This window comes from Salmo trutta, chromosome 15 (assembly GCF_901001165.1).
Source record: "Salmo trutta chromosome 15, fSalTru1.1, whole genome shotgun sequence".
In the NCBI taxonomy this organism is placed as follows: Eukaryota; Metazoa; Chordata; class Actinopteri; order Salmoniformes; family Salmonidae; genus Salmo; species Salmo trutta.
In genome coordinates this window covers 7,416,754-7,443,194 of record NC_042971.1, presented here as the reverse complement: position 1 = coordinate 7,443,194, position 26,441 = coordinate 7,416,754, and positions in this window count along the sequence as shown.

The following is a 26,441-nucleotide window of genomic DNA, read 5'->3' as shown; positions in this document are numbered from 1 at the left end:
CCTGGAGGCTAATTTTGCTGCCAGCCTATGAGAACTCCCCTGAGTTTTCCCCCATGGTGGTGAATTAGTGAATAGACACAGAGCTTAATGTGAGTTTCCTTGAGTAGCACTCCTAATCTTGTGCTGATAATGCGCTGTAATATTCAGAATACCTTGTGAATAACTAAAATCTTTGCTCACCATTTTTGCTCCAGGCAGATATACTACATTCATAACTAGCGGTTTCCTCATTACCAGATATACTACATCCATAACTAGTGGTTTCCTCATTACCAGATATACTACATCCATAACTAGTGGTTTCCTCATTACCAGATATTCTACATCCATAACTAGTGGTTTCCTCATTACCAGATATACTACATCCATAACTAGCGGTTTCCTCATTAGCAGGGAGGTGTTTCTGCAATCAAATTGTGTGCGCATTGCCCTCATGCCCCGATTTTATTGAACACAGAAAGGGGCCTATATTGGAGACCAAAAGTCGTCTGGCACACTGCTTAGGATGTCAACAACTTTATTAACTTATTTCTAGCTACTACTAATGTGAAAACAAGACAAAATTACTTGTTGCTAACTTGACTGTCTTAATTGTCAAAGCATTTAACAGACGTCAATTGTTGTACAACTTCATGGGTACGCTCTGGGCATCCCCTTTTACCTCAAATAAACAGTGGATTTCTGCTGTTGTGGGCATTTAACCATCTTAACTTTGTTGTTCACACAGGAGAGAGACGTGATTATCGTGGATCCTCTGGGGAGCCTCAACAACCTCATGATGCTGACGAGGCAGAGAAGAGTCTCTCCACATCAGAACACCTCAAGAAACACCAGCAGAGACCCACAGGGAAGAAATCTTACTGCAAATCGTCGTCAGAACTTAAAATACACCAGCAAGTACACACAGGAGGGAAAGCTCACCATTGTTTTGATTGTGGGAAGAGTTACTCAAGAGCAGATGCACTGAAAGTACACCTGAGAATTCACACAGGAGAGAAACGTTTTGGCTGTGATCAATGTGGGAAGAAATTTACTGTGTCAAACTCCTTGATAGTGCACCAGAGAATACACACAGGAGAGAAACCTTACAGCTGTTATCAATGTGGGAAGAGTTGTACTACATCTAGCCGTCTAATTGTACACCAGAGAACACACACAGGAGAGAAATATTTTATCTGTGATCAATGTGGGAAGAATTGTAATACATCTAGCCATCTAATTGTACACCAGAGGACACACACAGGAGAGAAACCTTACAGCTGTGGTCAATGTGGGAAGAGTTTTGTTCAATCTGTCCATTTGACAGTGCACCAGAGAACACACACAGGAGAGAAACGTTATAGCTGTGGTCAATGTGGGAAGAGTTTTGGTCAATCTGGCAACCTGACAGTGCACCAGAGAAGACACAGAGGAGAGAAACCTTTTAGCTGTAATCAATGTGGGAAGAGTTTTAGTACATCTGGCTATCTGACTATACACCAGAGAACACACACAGGGGAGAAATGTTATAGCTGTGATCAATGTGACAAGAGATTCTCCGATAAAAGATCTCTGATCAACCATCAGAAAATACATACATGAAGGAGTTGTTTCATGATATCAATGAAATATCCCACCTAGCAACATGTAATTGAAAAGAAGACTATGCTCGAAGTCCAATATATGTTCGGTTTTAGTTGAAAGTAAAAAATATGTATTTTCGGGTTGTTTTTTTCAATGACTTGAAAACAGCTTCATTTCAACGTACTTGCAGTCTATTCACATGGACGCAGTATAATAAATTAGTCTATAATCAATTTTATTAACAATCCTACTTCACTCCAGTATTTCTTTACAACATTCAATTGCTAATTGTCTTTATTCCACTACTAAAGAAGCATGACTCAAATCACCTCATATTTCAAACATCCAGCCTGACAAAAGATACATGTTTTATTATTCCATGCCTCACCATTAAGTTAATTATTGCCAATAGATATTAACAAAGGAGTGTACATTTGGTTTTGATATTTACAATTCATGTAATGTTTAGTAATCATAATTATTCATGCAACCAACTGACAATTTTTGGTACAATTATATTGACATTGTTGCCCTGCTTTTAGAATGTCAGTGTTTATTCTCAGATGTGCCAAACCAAATGTACTAAAGCATGACATTGGGGACTGGGCCCCGATCCAACAACATGCCTATCTAGTGAACCCTGAAAAGAGAGAGAAGCTCCGCAGTGAGGTGGAAAATTACTACGGATATTAAGGAGCTAGTTCTAGAAGCTAGTTTGGTGTGGGTAGTTTGTGGGCAGTTTGGTGTGGGTAGTTTTATTCTATAGAAAGAAAAATGAGAAAAAATAATACGATTGTATATTTTTATTTAAAAATACGTTTTTTTTCTTGTTTTAATTGTTGACAGCCAGTAGACACCATGTTTATATTGGTGAAGGTGAAGCATTGTAGTTGATTATAATGTGAAATGGAAGTTGTTTTCTGTTGGGGGTGAACAAACTTGTCCAACAAAAATACAGGATATATTTGTTGTCTTAAGGGGGAAGGTGTTACAGGCTTTGGTTTTCCCATTTATGTTTTGAGGTTGGACTTTAACACGTCTAGCTCGTTAGCCCGTCTAGCTCGTTAGCCCGTCTAGCCCGTCAGCACGTCTAGCTCGTTAGCACGTCTAGCTCGTTACCACGTCTAGCTCGTTAGCCCGTCTAGCTCGTTAGCACGTCTAGCCCGTTAGCACGTCTAGCTCGTTAGCACGTAGGACGCACTGATTGTTGTCACCTCGTTAGTCAGTATGTGTTACACCTGTGCTGGCTTGTCCATCTCGTTAGTGGGAAGGTGTTTCACCTGAGCTGGTCCAGGTTCTATTTAAGAGTGTCTGGCCCAGTGCTCCAGTTGTCTTGATACATGTGGAGAGTCAACACCTTTAGTTGCTCAACCTTTTTGGTTTGCTTCCTGTCTTTCAGTTTGGTGTGGGTTTTTCTTTTGTTTGTCTCTTCTTGGGCAGATTTGGTGGGTCTCATGGTGGGTGTCTTTTAGGTCCCAGTTGTTGTTACTAGTCAACTTTCAGTGGACACCCCCATAGTGTCTTTCAGAGACCCCTCCTAAAACCCCACCTGTACTAAATATTTCAGTTTATTTTCATTGTATTTTTCCTGTGAAGCCATTGCATTGCATCCATGTCTGAAATGTGTTATATAAATAAAACATGATTTGAACATATTGCAAACAAATGAACCCAATGACCGACCAATCAACAGACTCTTGCAAAACCAATGAACAAATATGTACAAAATCAACACATATCCATCTTAGTATGAAGTTAGTACATCTCCCACTATGTCAATATAGTTCATTGTATGTATGTTTAGTATCACTTTTCAACCAACCCAGTTCATTTGTTGAAAATGAAATTTTTTGAAATCAACAATATGTACATCGAAGGATTCAACTACTGAGAACTGAAGTAAACAAACAGATCAATCCCACTTTTCCAGCCTGCTGAAGGCGTGGTGGAGTGGTAAACACCACCCCCGGCTCTACCAGGGGCTTGAGGTGGTCTCCCACAGCTCTGCTTATGTCATGTTCTGTGGCCTTGCCGTTCCATTTCTTGACTGCCCCTGCAACACAGAAATAAACACATTTAGTCATATTATATGAAACACTCCAAGTAATGGATATGGAGCATCTATGGCCTCAGTTACACCTGGCACTTAAATGTGACATCTGTCATCTGATCACTCCAAGCTGCATTAGGTTCAGATCTACCAGGATGGGCCTTTGACATAGTCTGGATGCAGTCAAGCCACCAAATAGGCATAAGCAATGTAAAGAGATGGGGTGAATGAGTGGGGAAAAGTGCATTTTACACAAATGACCTTCATAATATCAAAGAACAAATGTGTGTGTCTGAGGGGAAATTAACTTTCATACAGCCCAAAGGGATGAGAAATTACACCAATATCAGTGGATAATTTTCACTAATGTAAATAAACATGGATGTGGAACATATTCCCTTTGCTGACGTGATGAACCGTTAAGGGAACATAAATATTTACCATCTATATCATGTGTGACCTCTCACCTCTCTGGCTGTAGAAGTGTTCTTCCTAACCAGTCCCTCAACAGCTCTCTGACTGAGCTCCACCCTCACTGGGTCTTCAGAGGAGAGGAAGGCTGAGGAGGGATGGAAGGATGAATGGATCAGTCAGTCAATAAAGTTTAGAGCTGCTGTCTATGCTGTCTGGCAAAATCACTATTTTAGTAGTTCATTAAAGTAAATTAGGCTTTATGACTGTTGAATACCAACTATCAATCACTTAGATCATGTATTTTCAGGTAGAGATACATCCTTGGGACGTCCCTAGCCCGTTGAAGTTGACATTTAAAACCTGTTGGGGCTAGGGGGCAGTATTTTCACGGCTGGATAAAAAAATGTACCCGATTTAATCTGGTTACTAATCCTACCCAGTAACTAGAATATGCATATACTTATTATATATGGATAGAAAACACCCTAAAGTTTCTAAAACTGTTTGAATGGTGTCTGTGAGTATAACAGAACTCATTTGGCAGGCAAAACCCTGAGGCAGATTCTGACAGGAAGTGTATACCTGATGTGTTGAATTGCCTTTAAGCCTATGCCATTGAAAAACACAGGGGCTGATGAATGTTTTGGCACTTCCTATTGCTTCCACTAGATGTCACCAGCCTTTACAAAGTGTTTTGAGTCTTATACTGTGAGATCTGACCGAACAAGAGCCTTGGAACGGTGATGGCCCATTAGACACCTGGCGTGCGAGTTCATGTTGGGTACTCTCGTTCCAATACGTTTTAAAAGAGAACCCAATCGTCCGCCTTGAATTTTATTCATGTTCTGGTTAAAAAAGGCACTAATGATTTATGCTATACAACGTTTGACATGTTTGAATGAACGTAAATATATTTTTTCCCCTCGTTCATGACGTGAAGTCCGGCTGGCTTAGATCATGTGCTAACAACACGGAGCTTTTTGGACATAAATGATGAGCTTTTTTGAACAAAACTACATTCGTTATGGACCTGGGATTCCTGGAAGTGACATCTGATGAAGAGAATCAAAGGTAATGGATTATTTACATAGTATTTTTGATTTTAGATCTCTCCAACATGGCGGTTAGTCTGTATCGCAAAGCGTATTTTTCTGGGCGCAGTGCTCAGATTATTGCAAAGTGTGATTTCCCAGTAAGGTTATTTTTAAATCTGGCAATCCGGTTGCGTTCAAGAGATGTAAATCTATAATTCTTTGAATGACAATATAATATTTTACCAAGGTTTTCTAATATTAATTATTTATTTTGTTGTGCTGACTTGACTGCCGGTTATTGGAGGGAAACGATTTCCTGAACATCAACGCCATAGTAAAACGCTGTTTTTAGATTTAAATATGAACTTAATAGAACTAAAAATGCATGCATTGTCTAACATAATGTCCTAGGAGTGTCATCTGATGGAGATTGTAAAAGGTTAGTGCATAATTTTAGCTGATTTTATGGTTTTGGTGACGCCTGTCTTTGAATTGACAATACAATACACACAGCTATTGTCAATGTACTCTCATAACCTAACTTTATGCTTTCGCCGTAAAACCTTTTTGAAATCGGACAACGTGGTTAGATTAAGGAGATGCTTATCTTTCAAAGGGTGTAAGATAGTTGTATGTTTGAAAAATTTGAATTTTGACATTTATTTGGTTTCAAATTTGACGCTCTTGAAATGCACCTGCTGTTGATAGGGTGCGCCACGGGTGGCACGCTAGCGTCCCAAATAGCCCCAAGAGGTTTTAAGGTAGGGGTAAAGGTTAGGGTTTAGGGTAGGGATGTCCCAAGGATCCCAGATAGCATTGACCATTGTGCATTCTTCTGTCTCTTTTACATAGCAGGTGTAAAAGAAACACAGACAAGACATGTAGGCACGCAATGGATTATGGTCACTGTAGTTAATTACGTTTCATGTGCTAAACTATGTTGAATATTGGCCTGTTGGAAACTACAACTCTCTACTACATCACATAGTTCAGTCTGGGTCTGATTTATCTCTAGAGAAACTACAACTCCCTACTACATCACACAGTTCAGTCTGGGTCTGATTTATCTCTAGAGAAACTACAACTCCCTACTACATCACACAGTTCAGGCTGGATCTGATTTATCTCTGTGCAATTTCGTGAGGGAAGAATATATGTTAACCTCTTTAAGTTGATATGACTTCTAATGTGTTGAAGGATCTCTTTAAGGTTGAGAAGTTTATGTGTATGTTTGTGTGGGTGTGCAACCACACACCCTCTGGACAGACAGGCCAAAGGCGCTTGGCCCAATTCAGGAAACCGTTGATCTACTTCAGAGGAACTGTGTCTAGAGTGATTTCCTGTTGTTTTGACACCTCACTGGAAAACTAGAATAACTAGCTGTTGCTACAGAACGAGACGACCAATTCACAGTTAATCTGTGTCTCGTTCTCCACACACGTACACATACCAAGATCAAGTGTTTTCTATATGCACAAGATAGTTTGACTATATAAGGCTTCTGAACTCCTTGTGTCATCGAGCTCTCGGCCTTCGACCTCAGAGTGTAGGGCTGACCAGCTACTTTATTGCAATTCTTATCAAATAAAGGTTGATTGTTTGAAGAAATGACAGTCTCTCCTGATTGCTTAGAATTTCCACCACAATGTGCAGTAAGCTTTTTCAATACCAACAATGATAGACCAGACTCATAGTACATAATGAATGACTGACTGCCTGGTTCAAAGTCAGTTCACCGTCTCACCTCATACTGTATTGGAGCAGCAGCAGCTGACTGCCCGGTTCAACATCAATTCACCGTCTCACCTCATACTGTATTGGAGCAGCAGCAGCTGACTGCCCAGTTCAACACCAGTTCACCGTCTCACCTCATACTGTATTGGAGCAGCAGCAGCTGACTTGATCGTTGATGCTAATCATTATGTTTGAATCTGAGAGTAAATAGAGCCGACTACACTCTAAAAATGAAGGGTTCAACTGGAGTTGTTCTCAGATCCCCTAAGAACCGTAGGGTTTTTGGTCAATGAAAAACAGCCTCAAAAGGTTCTTCAAAGAACTTGTTAGAAGTTTGGTTCATAGAGGAACCTCCGTTGTTGCTGGACTTCTTCCGGGAACTTCGCAATTACAAATGAAAACGATGGTGACAAGTTTGGATGCGACAACAGTTAAAAAGGTTAAGTTGGGTTGATGTTTGGCTCTGAATATGTATCGAAATAATTTATATAATAATATAACATACTAATAATGAATAACGAAGACAATTATGGTTTTCTGTGAATATCTTCCATAACGTTACTATAACTAATTAACGTAAATATTAGAAAGCCGGGTCTGACCGTCGGCGTTGTATGAGCTACAGTACAGTACCGTTAGCTAGCTAGCTAACGTTATGTCCTAACTAGGCACAACTAGGTTTGGATTATTTCCTCAACTATATTCTTTCCCATATATTGTATATCGTTTCCATAAAGCCAACATGGCTTTACACTCATTAACGTAAGTTTCCAATCTAGAGCAGTTCTCACTTTTGTGATAATGAACTGGCTAACGTTAGTTAGTTAGTTAGTTAGTTAGTTAGTTAGTTAGTTAGTTAGTTAGTTAGTTAACGAAGCAAACTAACTAACTATCTAAGGACGGTGACCTGTCCAGACGAGATATTACAACGAACTGAATCGTCAATGGAGGTCTTACTCTTTATATAGCCTGCTACAGCATGCAATACTATTAACTCACAAGGGGGCATAACGTTACATGTACAATACTATCCCATTTTGGAGACGTTACATGTACAATCCTATCCCATTTTGGAAACGTTACATGTACAATCCTATCCCATTTTGGAAACGTTACATGTACAATCCTATCCCATTTTGGAAACGTTACATGTACAATCCTATCCCATTTTGGAGACGTTACATGTACAATACTATCCCATTTTGGAAACATTACACGTACAATACTATCCCATTTTGGAAACGTTACATGTACACCCCCTTGTGGAGGGAAATTAATATCTTAGATGGTAGCTGTAGATGGGATTCAAATGCATAATGGTATTAATACAGTGTCTAGACTACCTCTTTCGTATAAATGTTATTCAGAATCCAAACACTGTATTGCCACGCAGCAAAATGTTGTGTATAATCTTTCAAGTCAGCCTGATACAATATTGAACAATTTGTGTACAAAGATATCTTGAAATGTGATATTAGGCCTCTCTGGCAGTACGGTTACTGTATGGCAGTACTGTATTGGCTAGTGCTTTCTCCAATATGTTCTTCTATTTTGCATTCAATTGTATGTGGATGCCATTTATCTTTCAATATTTATTTATTTAATATATATATATATATATATATATGTTTTAATGCTTGTAAGACTTTTCTTTGACACATTTTCTCTTCCTTTGAAATTCTTATAGGACAGAACATGGACACAATGCAATTGGAATCAAGAAGAAGGTACAGATATGTTGTAGGACAGCTGCATTTGAAGTGTACATTTAACCTACATAGCAGTCAATACAAACTGAAATCTATTAGCATACAAATGTGTGCAAATTATCTTCTCAGAAATGAATCAAGTCCATGGAATGGATATAGACAAGATAATTCAAGGACTATCAGAGGTAGAGAGGCGAGGCAGGGGTGAGGACATCATCCTGCTATTTTGACAGTCCCTGAAGGACAATACAGAAGAGGGATTTGCTCTTATTCCTTCCCTTTCTCTAATGTATTTTGTAATAAAATTAGCAAGTGTAGTAAGATCATTGCTTTACTTTACTAGGACTGGAGACCACAGCAGCGATTCTGCTCTTGCCCAACCTCTTCAATTAGGACCCGAGTGGCTTTATGTCCGTGACAAGGTATGTCTATGCACCAATCATCTGTTTCTTCATAAACATAGGTGTGCATACTTATATAAAACTACAGCTGAACATTTGTTCTGTTCTTTGTTAATTGTTTGTGTATTAATCAATTTTCTTACTTTTGTTGACACAGATTTCACCGCTCTTCACTCCTTTACTGCACATCGGTGGAAATCCATTTCACCATGAGAGTGAAATCCCGCTGGCCTTTGATGGGGAGAACATCCAGGCCCTCGAGGACGTCCCCATGAGAGTGAAATCCCACTGGCCTTTGATGGGGAGAACATCCAGGCCCTCGAGGACGTCCCCATGAGAGTGAAATCCCGCTGGCCTTTGATGGGGAGAACATCCAGGCCCTAGAGGACGTCCCCATGAGAGTGAAATCCCACTGGCCTTTAATGGGGAGAACATCCAGGCCCTAGAGGACGTCACCATGAGAGTGAAATCCCACTGGCCTTTGATGGGGAGAACATCCAGGTCCTCGAGGACGTCCCTATGGGACTTGGGGCTCTGCTACGACTGGATTTTTATTTTCTGTAAAATTTCCCCAAAATGTCAGAAAAACAATTATGTTGTTAAGTTACTGTGTTCTGGGGATCAGAGAAGTTGGGGTGAAGTTACCATGGCCGGTCATAAAGATGGAAAACTTCCTAACATAACTAAGTGGATACGATATACACACTAAAGCTGAAAAATCTGTATTTAGCATCAAGTCTACAATATTGTTAGTTTACCTATGATGCATTTTTAATGTTGTTTTTATTGTACATCATTATTTCTTTTTTATATGGCATGAAAAGCACTATACAAAGTAAATGTATTATTTATTATGGTCTGACATATCTGCAGAAATGTTGCAATTTTGTAATGTGTTTCAGTTTGGTAAATTGTTTTGTAAATATTAATTCACATTTGTGGTACCACTAAATAAACAATTAATTATTTAAATCAATATTGTTATAATTTTTATTAAAATATTGCTTTATAATGGAGAGAGGATGGACAAGTAGTTAAAAAAATGAACCCCAAAAGGTTCTTTGGAGAACTTATAGGGGTTCCCCTACAGTTTCAATTTGAAGAACCCCTAAAGGATACTCCAGGAACCTTTACTTTTTAGAGTGTATGTTGATAAAAGTCACCTTGTCCGAGAGACATTTACATAGTTACACACAGACCAATTTGGGATTACTATTTTAGGGTGAAACAGACAGACCTGATATCGACCATAATTCAACGTCCTTGGACGTCACGGTGCTGAGTGAGTATGACCAAAGTTATTCTATTTAGCTACACTTTGAAGTACATTTTAACACTATAATAAATGTTTATGATGCCACATCGCCCGTTTTCAAAGGGAGTCGTTGGTTTTTAGGGGCAGTCGCTTTTAAGCTTTTTGTCTGAAAGTATTTTCTGAACTGCGATACCAACTCCAGTCAGCAGATGGCGATGTGCGTCTTTCAGGTGATTCTGCCACTGTGACGTATAATCTAGTGGACGAGACGCTTCTTCAACATCAACAGCTAGTCAGACACCTTGGTTCACTCTAACTTTATGGAAAAAGTTTATTCAATAAATCTAGCAACTCCTCTCATACTGGGAAGAACCCCCCCAGACCTTAAGGGCAGTTTTATTTCAAATGTAGTACCTGGACGGAGAAAATCCAATTAGCGTTTTATAGTTACATCGTTAGGGTAACTTAACCTAAAGTGGACACACTCCCATCAGTTTCTGAGACAACTGCCCAGACTTTGTAGACTGTTTAATAATGCTTAAACCTCACCTTTATCAAATGATCCATTAAAGATACCAACTCAAAACCTACGTTCGTCTACATATGGGTTGTTTAAATTGTATCTAATTATATTCCCAGTATTACTTCATCAAATCTCTAGTAATCATTATACACACATACAATTCATCATATTTTCATATATTCACAGAATCCATAGAAAACGTAAGAAATTCTCAGGTAGTCACGACAACCATTCCATTTGCTTTTTCAAGGACTCTCCATAGCTACGAAGCAGCTCTCCAAACATACTCAAGGCAGAACAAAAAATAAACTTTTGTTCTCGGTTCTCTAATCTCCCAGACACCACGGCAAAATCAAGCCTCCCAGGAACTATAGACCTTCCGCTGCTTTCTAAAATATCATCCCACTTATTATCCACATTTCAATCATCTGATTCAGCATATTTCTATATGTTACTATCCAGACGACAGATTAAGACTCCTTTCCATTCACACAACTCTCATATCACAGTCACACAACTCTCATATCACAGTCACACAACTCTCATATCACAGTCACACAACTCTCATATCACAGTCACACAACTCTCATATCACAGTCACACAACTCCCATATCAGTCACACAACTCTCATATCACAGTCACACAACTCTCATACCACAGTCACACAACTCTCATATCACAGTCACACAACTCTCATATCACAGTCACACAACTCTCATATCACAGTCACACAACTCTCATATCACAGTCACACAACTCTCATATCACAGTCACACAACTCCCATATCACAGTCACACAACTCTCATACCACAGTCACACAACTCTCATATCACAGTCACACAACTCTCATATCACAGTCACACAACTCTCATATCAGTCACACAACTCTCATATCACAGTCACACAACTCTCATATCACAGTCACACAACTCGCATACCACAGTCACACAACTCTCATATCACAGTCACACAATGCTATTCTCAAACATACCTAATCAACTACTTGTTTTTCAACAATATTTTAACCTGCAGGAATATTTTCACATTTCTATCTCGTGGTTAGTTCCTAGGATAATGTAACTCATACATTTACATCTTTCAATACTTCTAAAATGGGGTCCAGGTTTAAAACAATTACAGGTTTAAAATAATTACAGGTTTAAAATAATTACAGGTGCACCTTACTATCTTATACTATATCATAAATGGTCTTAACTAGTAAACACAGATTCTAGGTTTCATACAGCTCAGTTCACACAGATAGCTGACTCGGCCTCAGAGCCTACTGCCTCGCCCCTCTTAACACCTCCAAGGTGCCCCCCTCACTCAGGAAAACACACTCAGAGCCTACTGCCTCGGCCCTGTTTACACCTCCAAGGTGCCCCCTCTCACACAGGAATACACACTCTGAGCCTACGAGGCTTTTCTAAAAATTCCACTTGTTTCGCTCACCTCATTCTTTATTTTTAAACTACGTTCAAGATGTGGTATCCACTCGGCTCGCTGCCTCTCAGATCAAAGGTGGGTCCATCTGCTCCGTTCCCGAAGTGTGGTTTCCCTGAGATCCCAAGTTAGAGGGGTCGCTTGTGCACCATTTACCGAGGTCGTCAGTAGCGGTCACCAAGTCAAGATTCACATCCCCATCGCCAAATGTGGTTAATTTCTTTAATATCAAATAAGGAGACAAACTTATCACACAAGTCAGAGTAATTCTGAAACTAAATCTTTATTCACTTATTAATACGGGAGCAGGTCAAAACAACACACATATATAAAGTGAATCGATTGGGTGCTCTACGATAATGATGGCTGGTCGACGAATCACCCCCAGATGATTCATTGAGAGAGATAAATCACCCCCAGATGATTCGTTGAGAGATGAATCACCCCCAGATGATTCGTTGAGAGCCACGAGACAAAAGTACAAAGGTATTTTACAGCCAAGATACACCCCTTTCAACCTACATGACCAACAACAGATGTATAGAACGGGTCACAAGGTTAAGATTTGTATGAAAGATACTTTTTACAGCAGACAGTATCTGCTGTAAAAACAGTACTCTTTGTGTAGAGACCAGGGTCTGGCCCTGGGGTCATCTCTCCCTGGTACCATATAGAACAGAAACATTAACTCATGCTCTGGAATGCGGTCTCTTTAGGTTTTATCACCCAAAAGACATTGTAAATCTCCTGTCAGTGTTTTCTCCCAGAGGCCCATCCTCAGTAGAACACACAGACACAATAGTTCTAAGAACCCTCTATTCTGTTGCATAAAACAACCATTTGATGCAATAAAAGTATTATAACATAATCATGCAGTTTTGTTCTCAGTGTCCACTGAAAGTTGACTAGTAACAACAACTGGGACCTAAAAGACACCCACCATGAGACCCACTATATCTGCCCAAGAAGAGGCAAAAAAAGAAAACCCCACACCAAACTTAAAGACAGGAAGTAAACCAAAATGGTGGATCAACTAAAGGTGTTGACTCTCCACATCTATCAAGACAACTGGAGCACTGGGCCAGACACTCTTAAATAGAACCTGGACCAGCTCAGGTGAAACACCTTCCCACTAACGAGATGGACAAGCCAGCACAGGTGTAACACATACTGACTAACGAGGTGACACCAATCAGTGCGTCCTACGTGCTAACGAGCTAGACGTGCTAACGAGCTAGACGGGCTAACGAGCTAGACGTGCTGACGAGCTAGACGTGCTGATGAGCTAGACGTGCTGACGAGCTAGACGTGTTGACGAGCTAGACGTGCTAACGAGCTAGACGTGCTAACGAGCTAGACGTGCTAACGAGCTAGACGTGCTAACGGGCTAGACGTGCTAACGAGCTAGACGTGCTAACGGGCTAGACGTGCTAACGAGCTAGACGTGCTAACCTCAAAACATAAATGGAAAAACCAAAGACTGTAACACCTTAAGAGAATGCTTACCACTAACAGAAAACAACTTCCAACTTCCATTTCACATTATAATCAACTACAATGCTTCACCTTCACCAATATAAACATGGTGTCCACTGGCTGTCAACAATTCAAGACAATATATATATATTCTAAAACTCTAGTCTTCCTAAAACTCACTAGCTTCTAGAACTCTCGTCCCCTTGGAACGAGCCCAAACAAAACACATCTCCAATACGGAAAAACGTGCAGTCAAAATAAGATCCATGGCAACTCACTGGCTAAACACAAAACACAAATATTTTTGACTGCCCACCCTTGAGACAATCAGAAACTAAATTGTCCTCACCATGGACACAAGCACCAGAAACGCTGTTGTTTTGACAAGTAGCAATAAATCACTGATATCGATTAGGGGGAAATCAGGTTGTACGTGATGTTGAAACTAACACAACTAAAAAAAACATATGGAAATGGGAGATATATTTTATCTCACTGATTAGAGGACAACCTGCAGAAGACAGTCAGCTACATTTTGGACTGATGCATTTAAATTTAGGGGTCGCTAAACAAAGGAACACAACACTTATTTGTCATCACTCATCGATATCATGTTGAAATCAATTGTGTGACAGAAGGGAGATGAGGTTGCACGTCCTGTTAAAACGAACAGCTAAAAACCACACGGAATCTGGAATAATGTGTACATCCCTGGTTAGAGGACAATTTGTAGAAAACAGCTAGCTACATTTTGAAGTGTTGCATTTTGATTCCAGTGGGTCACCAACATGGTAAGTGTAACAGCTCTTTTTGTGTTAGTCACTTTTTTGTTAAATCACATAAATAGTAACTCTTCCATTTCAGAGCCTGGATTTTCCCCCTGAGGCTAATATCCATATCATGTTGAAATCAATAGAACAGGGGACAAACGTTTAGGGTTCTACATTGTGACATCATTAAAATACTCCTACTACAATGTTAAAACATTCTACATTGTGACATCATTCAAATACTCCTTCTACAATGTTTAAACATTCTACATTGTGACATCATAAAAATACTCCTACTACAATGTTTAAACATTCTACATTGTGACATTAATTCATTGATATCATGAAACAACTCCTTCATGTATTTTCTGATATTTGATCAGAAGTCTTTTATCAGATTATCTCTGGTCACAGCTATAAGATTTCTCTCCTGTGTGCGTTCTCTGGTGCATTGTCAGATAGCTAGATGAAACAAAACTCTTCCCACATTGACCACAGCGATGCAATTTCTCTCCTGTGTGTGTTCTCTGTTGTAGAGTCAGAGTGCTAGATGCAGCAAACCTCTTCCCACATTGACCACAGCTACAAGATTTCTCTCCTGTGTGTGTTCTCTGGTGTGATACCAGATTGCCAGATTGACCAAAACTTTTCCCACATTGACCACAGGTATAAGGTTTCTCTCCTGTGTGTATTCTCTTGTGTTGAGTCAGAGAGCCAGATAGACCAAAACTCTTCCCACATTGACCACAGCTATAAGGTTTCTCTCCTGTGTGTATTCTCTTGTGTTGAGTCAGAGAGCCAGATTGACCAAAACTCTTCCCACATTGACCACAGCTATAAGGTTTCTCTCCTGTGTGTATTCTCTGGTGTAGAGTCAGAGAGCCAGATGTAGTAAAACTCTTCCCACATTGATCACAGCAATAAGGTTTCTCTCCTGTGTGGATTCTCTGATGAATTTTAATGCCTGATGAGGTGAACCTCTTCCCACAGTCAGAGCAGCAGTGAGTTCTCTTCCCTGTGGGTCTCTGCAGGTGTTTCTTGAGGTGTTTTGATCTGGAGCGACTCTTCTCTGCCTCTTCAGCATCATGAGGTTGTTGAGGCTCCCCAGAGGATCCACGATAGTCCCATATCTCTCCTGTGTGAACAACAAAGTCAGACAGATGGTTAAAAGCCCACAACAGCGGTAATCCACAGTAAAAGGTGATGCCAACAGCGTAGCCATGATGTTGTACAACAATTGATGTCTGTAATGAATGTTAAAATTATTTGACAACTGTCTTAAAATGAGCAAGAATAGTCATATTTAGTCTTGTTTTCACATTAGTAGTGAAATCGATGATTGTAGGCTAGAAATAAGTTAAAGTTGCTGAAATCCTAAGCAGTGTGCCAGACGACGTCTGGTCTCCAATATAGGCCCCTTTCTGTGTTTCATAAAATTGCGGCACGAGGGCGATGCACACGCAATTTGATTGCAGAAACACCTCCCCGCTAATAAGGAAACCACTAGTTATGGATGTAGTATATCTGGTAATGAGGAAACCACTAGTTATGGATGTAGTATATCTGGTAATGAGGAAACCACTAGTTATGGATGTAGTATATCTGGTAATGAGGAAACCACTAGTTATGGATGTAGTATATCTGGTAATGAGGAAACCACTAGTTATGGATGTAGTATATCTGGTAATGAGGAAACCACTAGTTATGGATGTAGTATATCTGCTAATGAGGAAACCACTAGTTATGGATGTAGTATATCTGGTAATGAGGAAACCACTAGTTATGGATGTAGTATATCTGGTAATGAGGAAACCACTAGTTATGGATGTAGTATATCTGGTAATGAGGAAACCACTAGTTATGATGTAGTATATCTGGTAATGAGGAAACCACTAGTTATGGATGTAGTATATCTGGTAATGAGGAAACCACTAGTTATGGATGAAGTATATCTGGTAATGAGGAAACCACTAGTTATGGATGTAGTATATCTGGTAATGAGGAAACCACTAGTTATGGATGTAGTATATCTGGTAATGAGGAAACCACTAGTTATGGATGTAGTATATCTGGTAATGAGGAAACCACTAGTTATGGATGTAGTATATCTGGTAATGAGGAAACCACTAGTTATGGATGTAGTATATCTGGTAATGAGGAAACCGCTAGTTATGAATGTAATATATCTGCCTGGAGCAAAAATGGTGAGCAAAGATTTTAGTTATTCACAATGTATTCTGAATATTACAGCGCACTATCAGGACAAGATCAGGAGTGCTACTCAAGGAAACTCACATTAAGCTCTGTGTCTATTCACTAATTCACCACCGTGGGGAAAACTCAGGGGAGTTCTCATAGGCTGATAGCAAAAACAGTCTCCATTTACAGGTTGATTATGAGTGTATTTCCCACTACTTTAAGATTATAATTGTAAGGCTCGCTTGAATCACCTGCTTAATATGTTTGTGTTATTGTCGCAAATCAACTGCTTTATACTTAAAAAAACACTTCAACCAGTAACATGCTCTTTGGCTAGCTTTGCCATCAGCCTGACAATAAGGGTTTGTACACTAAGTGTTTAACAAATTGGCCCATAACTTCACCTAACAATAACATAGACCTACTGTAGAACCCATAACTTCACCTAACAATAACATAGACCTACTGTAGGACCCATATCTTCACCTAACAATAACACAGACCTACTGTAGGACCCATAACTTCCCCTAACAATAACATAGACCTACTGTAGGACCCATAACTTCACCTAACAACAACATAGACGTAGGACTATAAATCATTTCATATTTCAGGTGAAACAAGGAAACTAAAATGTCTTTGTCATGACATTTCATAACCTGATCATTTTGTAAATAATCCCACTAGGCTACTCTGTAATGTGTTGTCATTCTAAATGTCCTGAATGAAGGAAAATATCTCTGTGTGTTGTACAATAGCCTATCCATCAAGGAACAGTTCTCTACACATTATGAGCTAAGTATCTCTGTGTCCAGACAGACTAACTAACTAACACGGACTAACACGGACTAACAGTTGAAGCATCAGTACAGTTCAAGTTCTGCACATACAGTTGATTTTATTAAACACACGGGGTGTGTCTATATGAACAAATACACGTCATAACATTTCAACCAATCAATCGGTAGAAAGAAAATATGTATTTTTTAATCTGCCCTAGAACATACAACATGCTCTCATTCAGACCCCTTTTAAGCATTTTGTTACATTACGTTACAACCTTATTCTAAAATGGAAACATTTTTTTTAAATGATCAATCTTCAGACAATACCTCATAATGACATCACAATACCCCATAATGATATCACAATACCCCATAAAAGTGAGAGAAAGTTTAGAATTACCAGTAGGTTGTAACTCTCTAGGTCATGCCAGTAGGCTACAGTAGGTTGTAACTCTCTAGGTCATGCCAGTAGGTTACAGTAGGTTGTAACTCTCTAGGTCATGCCAGTAGGTTACAGTAGGTTGTAACTCTCTAGGTCATGCCAGTAGGCTACAGTAGGTTGTAACTCTCTAGGTCATGCCAGTAGGTTACAGTAGTTTGTAACTCTCTAGGTCATGCCAGTAGGTTACAGTAGGTTGTAACTCTCTAGGTCATGCCAGTAGGCTACAGTAGGTTGTAACTCTCTAGGTCATGCCAGTAGGCTACAGTAGGTTGTAACTCTCTAGGTCATGCCAGTAGGTTACAGTAGGTTGTAACTCTCTAGGTTATGCCAGTAGGCTACAGTAGGTTGTAGCTCTCTAGGTCATGCCAGTAGGTTACAGTAGGTTGTATCTCTCTAGGTCATGCCAGTAGGTTGTATCTCTCTAGGTCATGCCAGTAGGCTGCAGTAGGTTGTAACTCTCTAGGTCATGCCAGTAGGTTGTATCTCTCTAGGTCATGCCAGTAGGTTACAGTAGGTTGTATCTCTCTAGGTCATGCCAGTAGGTTGTATCTCTCTAGGTCATGCCAGTAGGTTACAGTAGGATGTATCTCTCTAGGTCATGCCAGTAGGTTACAGTAGGTTGTATCTCTCTAGGTCATGCCAGTAGGTTACAGAAGGTTGTATCTCTCTAGGTCATGCCAGTAGGTTACAGTAGGCTGTATCTCTCTAGGTCATGCCAGTAGGTCACAGTAGGTTGTATCTCTCTAGGTCATGCCAGTAGGTTACAGTAGGTTGTATCTCTCTAGGTCATGCCAGTAGGTTGTATCTCTCTAGGTCATGCCAGTAGGGTGTAACTCTCTAGGTCATGCCAGTAGGTTGTAACTCTCTAGGTCATGCCAGTAGGTTGTATCTCTCTAGGTCATGCCAGTAGGCTACAGTAGGTTGTATCTCTAGGTCATGCCAGTAGGTTACAGTAGCTTGTATCTCTCTAGGTCATGCCAGTAGGTTGTAACTCTCTAGGTCATGCCAGTAGGTTACAGTAGGTTGTATCTCTCTAGGTCATGCCAGTAGATTACAGTAGGTTGTAACTCTCTAGGTCATGCCAGTAGGTTACAGTAGGTTGTAACTCTCTAGGTCATGCCAGTAGGTTACAGTAGGTTGTATCTCTCTAGGTCATGCCAGTAGGTTACAGTAGGTTGTATCTCTCTAGGTCATGCCAGTAGATTACAGTAGGTTGTAACTCTCTAGGTCATGCCAGTAGGTTACAGTAGGTTGTAACTCTCTAGGTCATGCCAGTAGGTTACAGTAGGTTGTATCTCTCTAGGTCATGCCAGTAGGTTACAGTAGGTTGTATCTCTCTAGGTCATGCCAGTAGGTTACAGTAGGTTGTAACTCTCTAGGTCATGCCAGTAGGTTACAGTAGGTTGTATCTCTCTAGGTCATGCCAGTAGGTTACAGTAGGTTGTAACTCTCTAGGTCATGCCAGTAGATTACAGTAGGTTGTAACTCTCTAGGTCATGCCAGTAGGTTACAGTAGGTTGTAACTCTCTAGGTCATGCCAGTAGGTTACAGTAGGTTGTAACTCTCTAGGTCATGCCAGTAGGCTACAGTAGGTTGTATCTCTCTAGGTCATGCCAGTAGGCTACAGTAGGTTGTAACTCTCTAGGTCATGCCAGTAGGCTACAGTAGGTTGTAACTCTCTAGGTCATGCCAGTAGGTTACAGTAGGTTGTATCTCTCTAGGTCATGCCAGTAGGTTGTATCTCTCTAGGTCATGCCAGTAGGCTACAGTAGGTTGTAACTCTCTAGGTCATGCCAGTAGGTTACAGTAGGTTGTATCTCTCTAGGTCATGCCAGTAGGTTGTATCTCTCTAGGTCATGCCAGTAGGTTACAGTAGGTTGTATCTCTCTAGGTCATGCCAGTAGGTTACAGTAGGTTGTATCTCTCTAGGTCATGCCAGTAGGTTACAGAAGGTTGTATCTCTCTAGGTCATGCCAGTAGGTTACAGTAGCCTGTATCTCTCTAGGTCATGCCAGTAGGTTGTATCTCTCTAGGTCATGCCAGTAGGGTGTAACTCTCTAGGTCATGCCAGTAGGTTGTAACTCTCTAGGTCATGCCAGTAGGTTGTAACTCTCTAGGTCATGCCAGTAGGCTACAGTAGGTTGTATCTCTAGGTCATGCCAGTAGGTTACAGTAGCTTGTATCTCTCTAGGTCATGCCAGTAGGTTGTAACTCTCGAGGTCATGCCAGTAGGTTACAGTAGGTTGTATCTCTCTAGGTCATGCCAGTAGGTTACAGTAGGTTGTAACTCTCTAGGTCATGCCAGTAGGTTACAGTAGGTTGTAACTCTCTAGGTCATGCCAGTAGGTTACAGTAGGTTGTAACTCTCTAGGTTATGCCAGTAGGTTACAGTAGGTTGTAACTCTCTAGGTCATGCCAGTAGGTTACAGTAGGTTGTATCTCTCTAGGTTATGCCAGTAGGTTACAGTAGGTTGTATCTCTCTAGGTCATGCCAGTAGGTTACAGTAGGTTGTATCTCTCTAGGTCATGCCAGTAGGTTACAGTAGGTTGTATCTCTCTAGGTCATGCCAGTAGGTTACAGTAGGTTACATTTACATTTACATTTAAGTCATTTAGCAGACGCTCTTATCCAGAGCGACTTACAAATTGGTGCATTCACCTATAATATCCAGTAGAACAAACACTTTACAATAGTGCATCTAAATCCTTTAAAGGGGGGGGGGGGTTAGAAGGATTACTTATCCTATCCCAGGTATTCCTTAAAGAGGTGGGGTTTCAGGTGTCTCCGGAAGGTGGTGATTGACTCCGCTGTCCTGGCATCGTGAGGGAGATTGTTCCACCATTGGGGTGCCAGAGCGGCGAACAGTTTTGACTGGGCTGAGCGGGAACTGTGCTTCCTCAGAGGTAGGGAGGCGAGCAGGCCAGAGGTGGATGAACGCAGTGCCCTTGTTTGGGTGTAGGGCCTGATCAGAGCCTGAAGGTACGGAGGTGCCGTTCCCCTCACAGCTCCGTAGGCAAGCACCATGGTCTTGTAGCGGATGCGAGCTTCAACTGGAAGCCAGTGGAGAGAGCGGAGGAGCGGGGTGACGTGAGAGAACTTGGGAAGGTTGAACACCAGACGGGCTGCGGCGTTCTGGATGAGTTGTAGGGGTTTGATGGCACAGGCAGGGAGCCCAGCCAACAGCGAGTTGCAGTAATCCAGACGGGAGATGACAAGTGCCTGGATTAGGACCTGCGCCGCTTCCTGTGTGAGGCAGGGTCGTACTCTGCGAATGTTGTAGAGCATGAACATACAGGATCGGGTCACCGCCTTGATGTTAGTGGAGAACGACAGGGTGTTGTCCAGGATCACGCCAAGGTTCTTAGCACTCTGGGAGGAGGACACAAGGGAGTTGTCAACCGTGATGGCGAGATCATGGAATGGGCAGTCCTTCCCCGGGAGGAAGAGCAGCTCCGTCTTGCCGAGGTTCAGCTTGAGGTGGTGATCCGTCATCCACACTGATATGTCTGCCAGACATGCAGAGATGCGATTCGCCACCTGGTTGTCAGAAGGGGGAAAGGAGAAGATTAATTGTGTGTCGTCTGCATAGCAATGATAGGAGAGACCGTGTGAGGATATGACAGAGCCAAGTGACTTGGTGTATAGCGAGAAGAGGAGAGGGCCTAGAACAGAGCCCTGGGGGACACCAGTTGTATCTCTCTAGGTCATGCCAGTAGGTTACAGTAGGTTGTATCTCTCTAGGTCATGCCAGTAGGTTACAGTAGGTTGTAACTCTCTAGGTCATGCCAGTAGGTTACAGTAGGTTGTATCTCTCTAGGTCATGCCAGTAGGTTACAGTAGGTTGTAACTCTCTAGGTCATGCCAGTAGGTTACAGTAGGTTGTATCTCTCTAGGTCATGCCAGTAGGTTACAGTAGGTTGTATCTCTCTAGGTCATGCCAGTAGGTTACAGTAGGTTGTAACTCTCTAGGTCATGCCAGTAGGTTACAGTAGGTTGTAACTCTCTAGGTCATGCCAGTAGGTTGTAACTCTCTAGGTCATGCCAGTAGGTTACAGTAGGTTGTAACTCTCTAGGTCATGCCAGTAGGTTACAGTAGGTTGTATCTCTCTAGGTCATGCCAGTAGGTTACAGTTGGTTGTAACTCTCTAGGTCATGCCAGTAGGTTACAGTAAATTGTAACTCTCTAGGTCATGCCAGTAGGTTACAGTAGGTTGTATCTCTCTAGGTTATGCCAGTAGGTTACAGTAGGTTGTATCTCTCTAGGTCATGTCAGTAGGTTACAGTAGGTTGTAACTCTCTAGGTCATGCCAGTAGGTTACAGTAAATTGTAACTCTCTAGGTCATGCCAGTAGGTTACAGTAGGTTGTAACTCTCTAGGTCATGCCAGTAGGTTACAGTAGGTTGTAACTCTCTTGGTCATGCCAGTAGGTTACAGTTGGTTGTAACTCTCTAGGTCATGCCAGTAGGTTACAGTAAATTGTAACTCTCTAGGTCATGCCAGTAGGTTACAGTAGGTTGTATCTCTCTAGGTTATGCCAGTAGGTTACAGTAGGTTGTATCTCTCTAGGTCATGTCAGTAGGTTACAGTAGGTTGTAACTCTCTAGGTCATGCCAGTAGGTTACAGTAAATTGTAACTCTCTAGGTCATGCCAGGAGGTTACAGTAGGTTGTAACTCTCTAGGTCATGCCAGTAGGTTACAGTAGGTTGTAACTCTCTTGGTCATGCCAGTAGGTTACAGTAGGTTGTAACTCTCTAGGTCATGCCAGTAGATTACAGTAGGTTGTAACTCTCTAGGTCATGCCAGTAGGTTACAGTAGGTTGTATCTCTCTAGGTCATGCCAGTAGGTTACAGTAGGTTGTAACTCTCTAGGTCATGCCAGTAGGTTACAGTAGGTTGTATCTCTCTAGGTCATGCCAGTAGGTTACAGTAGGTTGTAACTCTCTAGGTCATGCCAGTAGGCTACAGTAGGTTGTAACTATCTAGGTCATGCCAGTAGGTTGTATCTCTCTAGTAGGTTACAGTAGGTTGTAACTCTCTAGGTCATGCCAGTAGGTTACAGTAGGTTGTATCTCTCTAGGTCATGCCAGTAGGTTACAGTAGGTTGTATCTCTCTAGGTCATGCCAGTAGGTTACAGTAGGTTGTATCTCTCTAGGTCATGCCAGTAGGTTACAGTAGGTTGTAACTCTCTAGGTCATGCCAGTAGGTTACAGTAGGTTGTAACTCTCTAGGTCATGCCAGTAGGTTACAGTAGGTTGTATCTCTCTAGGTCATGCCAGTAGGTTACAGTAGGTTGTAACTCTCTAGGTCATGCCAGTAGGTTACAGTAGGTTGTAACTCTCTAGGTCATGCCAGTAGGTTGTAACTCTCTAGGTCATGCCAGTAGGTTACAGTAGGTTGTAACTCTCTAGGTCATGCCAGTAGGTTACAGTAGGTTGTAACTCTCTAGGTCATGCCAGTAGGCTACAGTAGGTTGTATCTCTCTAGGTCATGCCAGTAGGTTACAGTTGGTTGTAACTCTCTAGGTCACGCCAGTAGGTTACAGTAGGTTGTATCTCTCTAGGTCATGCCAGTAGGTTACAGTAAATTGTAACTCTCTAGGTCATGTCAGTAGGTTACAGTAAATTGTAACTCTCTAGGTCATGCCAGTAGGTTACAGTAGGTTGTATCTCTCTAGGTCATGCCAGTAGGTTACAGTTGGTTGTAACTCTCTAGGTCATGGCAGTAGGTTACAGTAGGTTGTATCTCTCTAGGTCATGCCAGTAGGCTACAGTAGGTTGTATCTCTCTAGGTCATGCCAGTAGGTTACAGTAGGTTGTATCTCTCTAGGTCATGCCAGTAGGCTACAGTAGGTTGTAACTATCTAGGTTATGCCAGTAGGTTACAGTAGGTTGTATCTCTCTAGGTCATGCCAGTATGTTACAGTAGGTTGTATCTCTCTAGGTCATGCCAGTAGGTTACAGTAGGTTGTATCTCTCTAGGTCATGTCAGTAGGTTACAGTAGGTTGTAACTCTCTAGGTCATGCCAGTAGGTTACAGTAAATTGTAACTCTCTAGGTCATGCCAGTAGGTTACAGTAGGTTGTAACTCTCTAGGTCATGCCAGTAGGTTACAGTAGGTTGTAACTCTCTTGGTCATGCCAGTAGGTTACAGTAGGTTGTATCTCTCTAGGTCATGCCAGTAGGTTGTATCTCTCTAGTAGGTTACAGTAGGTTGTAACTCTCTAGGTCATGCCAGTAGGTTACAGTAGGTTGTATCTCTCTAGGTCATGCCAGTAGGTTACAGTAGGTTGTATCTCTCTAGGTCATGCCAGTAGGTTACAGTAGGTTGTATCTCTCTAGGTCATGCCAGTAGGTTACAGTAGGTTGTAACTCTCTAGGTCATGCCAGTAGGTTACAGTAGGTTGTATCTCTCTAGGTCATGCCAGTAGGTTACAGTAGGTTGTAACTCTCTAGGTCATGCCAGTAGGTTACAGTAGGTTGTAACTCTCTAGGTCATGCCAGTAGGTTGTATCTCTCTAGGTCATGCCAGTAGGTTACAGTAGGTTGCATCTCTCTAGGTCATGCCAGTAGGTTACAGTAGGTTGTAACTCTCTAGGTCATGCCAGTAGGTTACAGTAGGTTGTATCTCTCTAGGTCTTGCCAGTAGGTTACAGTAGGTTGTAACTCTCTAGGTCATGCCAGTAGGTTACAGTAGGTTGTAACTCTCTAGGTCATGCCAGTAGGTTACAGTAGGTTGTATCTCTCTAGGTCATGCCAGTAGGTTACAGTAGGTTGTAACTCTCTAGGTCATGCCAGTAGGTTACAGTAGGTTGTAACTCTCTAGGTCATGCCAGTAGGTTGTAACTCTCTAGGTCATGCCAGTAGGTTACAGTAGGTTGTAACTCTCTAGGTCATGCCAGTAGGTTACAGTAGGTTGTATCTCTCTAGGTCATGCCAGTAGGTTACAGTAGGTTGTATCTCTCTAGGTCATGCCAGTAGGTTACAGTAGGTTGTATCTCTCTAGGTCATGCCAGTAGGTTACAGTAGGTTGTAACTCTCTAGGTCATGCCAGTAGGTTACAGTAGGTTGTAACTCTCTAGGTCATGCCAGTAGGTTACAGTAGGTTGTATCTCTCTAGGTCATGCCAGTAGGTTACAGTAGGTTGTAACTCTCTAGGTCATGCCAGTAGGTTACAGTAGGTTGTAACTCTCTAGGTCATGCCAGTAGGTTGTAACTCTCTAGGTCATGCCAGTAGGTTACAGTAGGTTGTAACTCTCTAGGTCATGCCAGTAGGTTACAGTAGGTTGTAACTCTCTAGGTCATGCCAGTAGGCTACAGTAGGTTGTATCTCTCTAGGTCATGCCAGTAGGTTACAGTTGGTTGTAACTCTCTAGGTCACATCAGTAGGTTACAGTAGGTTGTATCTCTCTAGGTCATGCCAGTAGGTTACAGTAAATTGTAACTCTCTAGGTCATGTCAGTAGGTTACAGTAAATTGTAACTCTCTAGGTCATGCCAGTAGGTTACAGTAGGTTGTATCTCTCTAGGTCATGCCAGTAGGTTACAGTTGGTTGTAACTCTCTAGGTCATGGCAGTAGGTTACAGTAGGTTGTATCTCTCTAGGTCATGCCAGTAGGCTACAGTAGGTTGTATCTCTCTAGGTCATGCCAGTAGGTTACAGTAGGTTGTATCTCTCTAGGTCATGCCAGTAGGCTACAGTAGGTTGTAACTATCTAGGTCATGCCAGTAGGTTACAGTAGGTTGTATCTCTCTAGGTCATGCCAGTATGTTACAGTAGGTTGTATCTCTCTAGGTCATGCCAGTAGGTTACAGTAGGTTGTATCTCTCTAGGTCATGTCAGTAGGTTACAGTAGGTTGTAACTCTCTAGGTCATGCCAGTAGGTTACAGTAAATTGTAACTCTCTAGGTCATGCCAGTAGGTTACAGTAGGTTGTAACTCTCTAGGTCATGCCAGTAGGTTACAGTAGGTTGTAACTCTCTTGGTCATGCCAGTAGGTTACAGTAGGTTGTATCTCTCTAGGTCATGCCAGTAGGTTGTATCTCTCTAGTAGGTTACAGTAGGTTGTAACTCTCTAGGTCATGCCAGTAGGTTACAGTAGGTTGTATCTCTCTAGGTCATGCCAGTAGGTTACAGTAGGTTGTATCTCTCTAGGTCATGCCAGTAGGTTACAGTAGGTTGTATCTCTCTAGGTCATGCCAGTAGGTTACAGTAGGTTGTAACTCTCTAGGTCATGCCAGTAGGTTACAGTAGGTTGTATCTCTCTAGGTCATGCCAGTAGGTTACAGTAGGTTGTAACTCTCTAGGTCATGCCAGTAGGTTACAGTAGGTTGTAACTCTCTAGGTCATGCCAGTAGGTTGTATCTCTCTAGGTCATGCCAGTAGGTTACAGTAGGTTGCATCTCTCTAGGTCATGCCAGTAGGTTACAGTAGGTTGTAACTCTCTAGGTCATGCCAGTAGGTTACAGTAGGTTGTATCTCTCTAGGTCTTGCCAGTAGGTTACAGTAGGTTGTAACTCTCTAGGTCATGCCAGTAGGTTACAGTAGGTTGTAACTCTCTAGGTCATGCCAGTAGGTTACAGTAGGTTGTATCTCTCTAGGTCATGCCAGTAGGTTACAGTAGGTTGTAACTCTCTAGGTC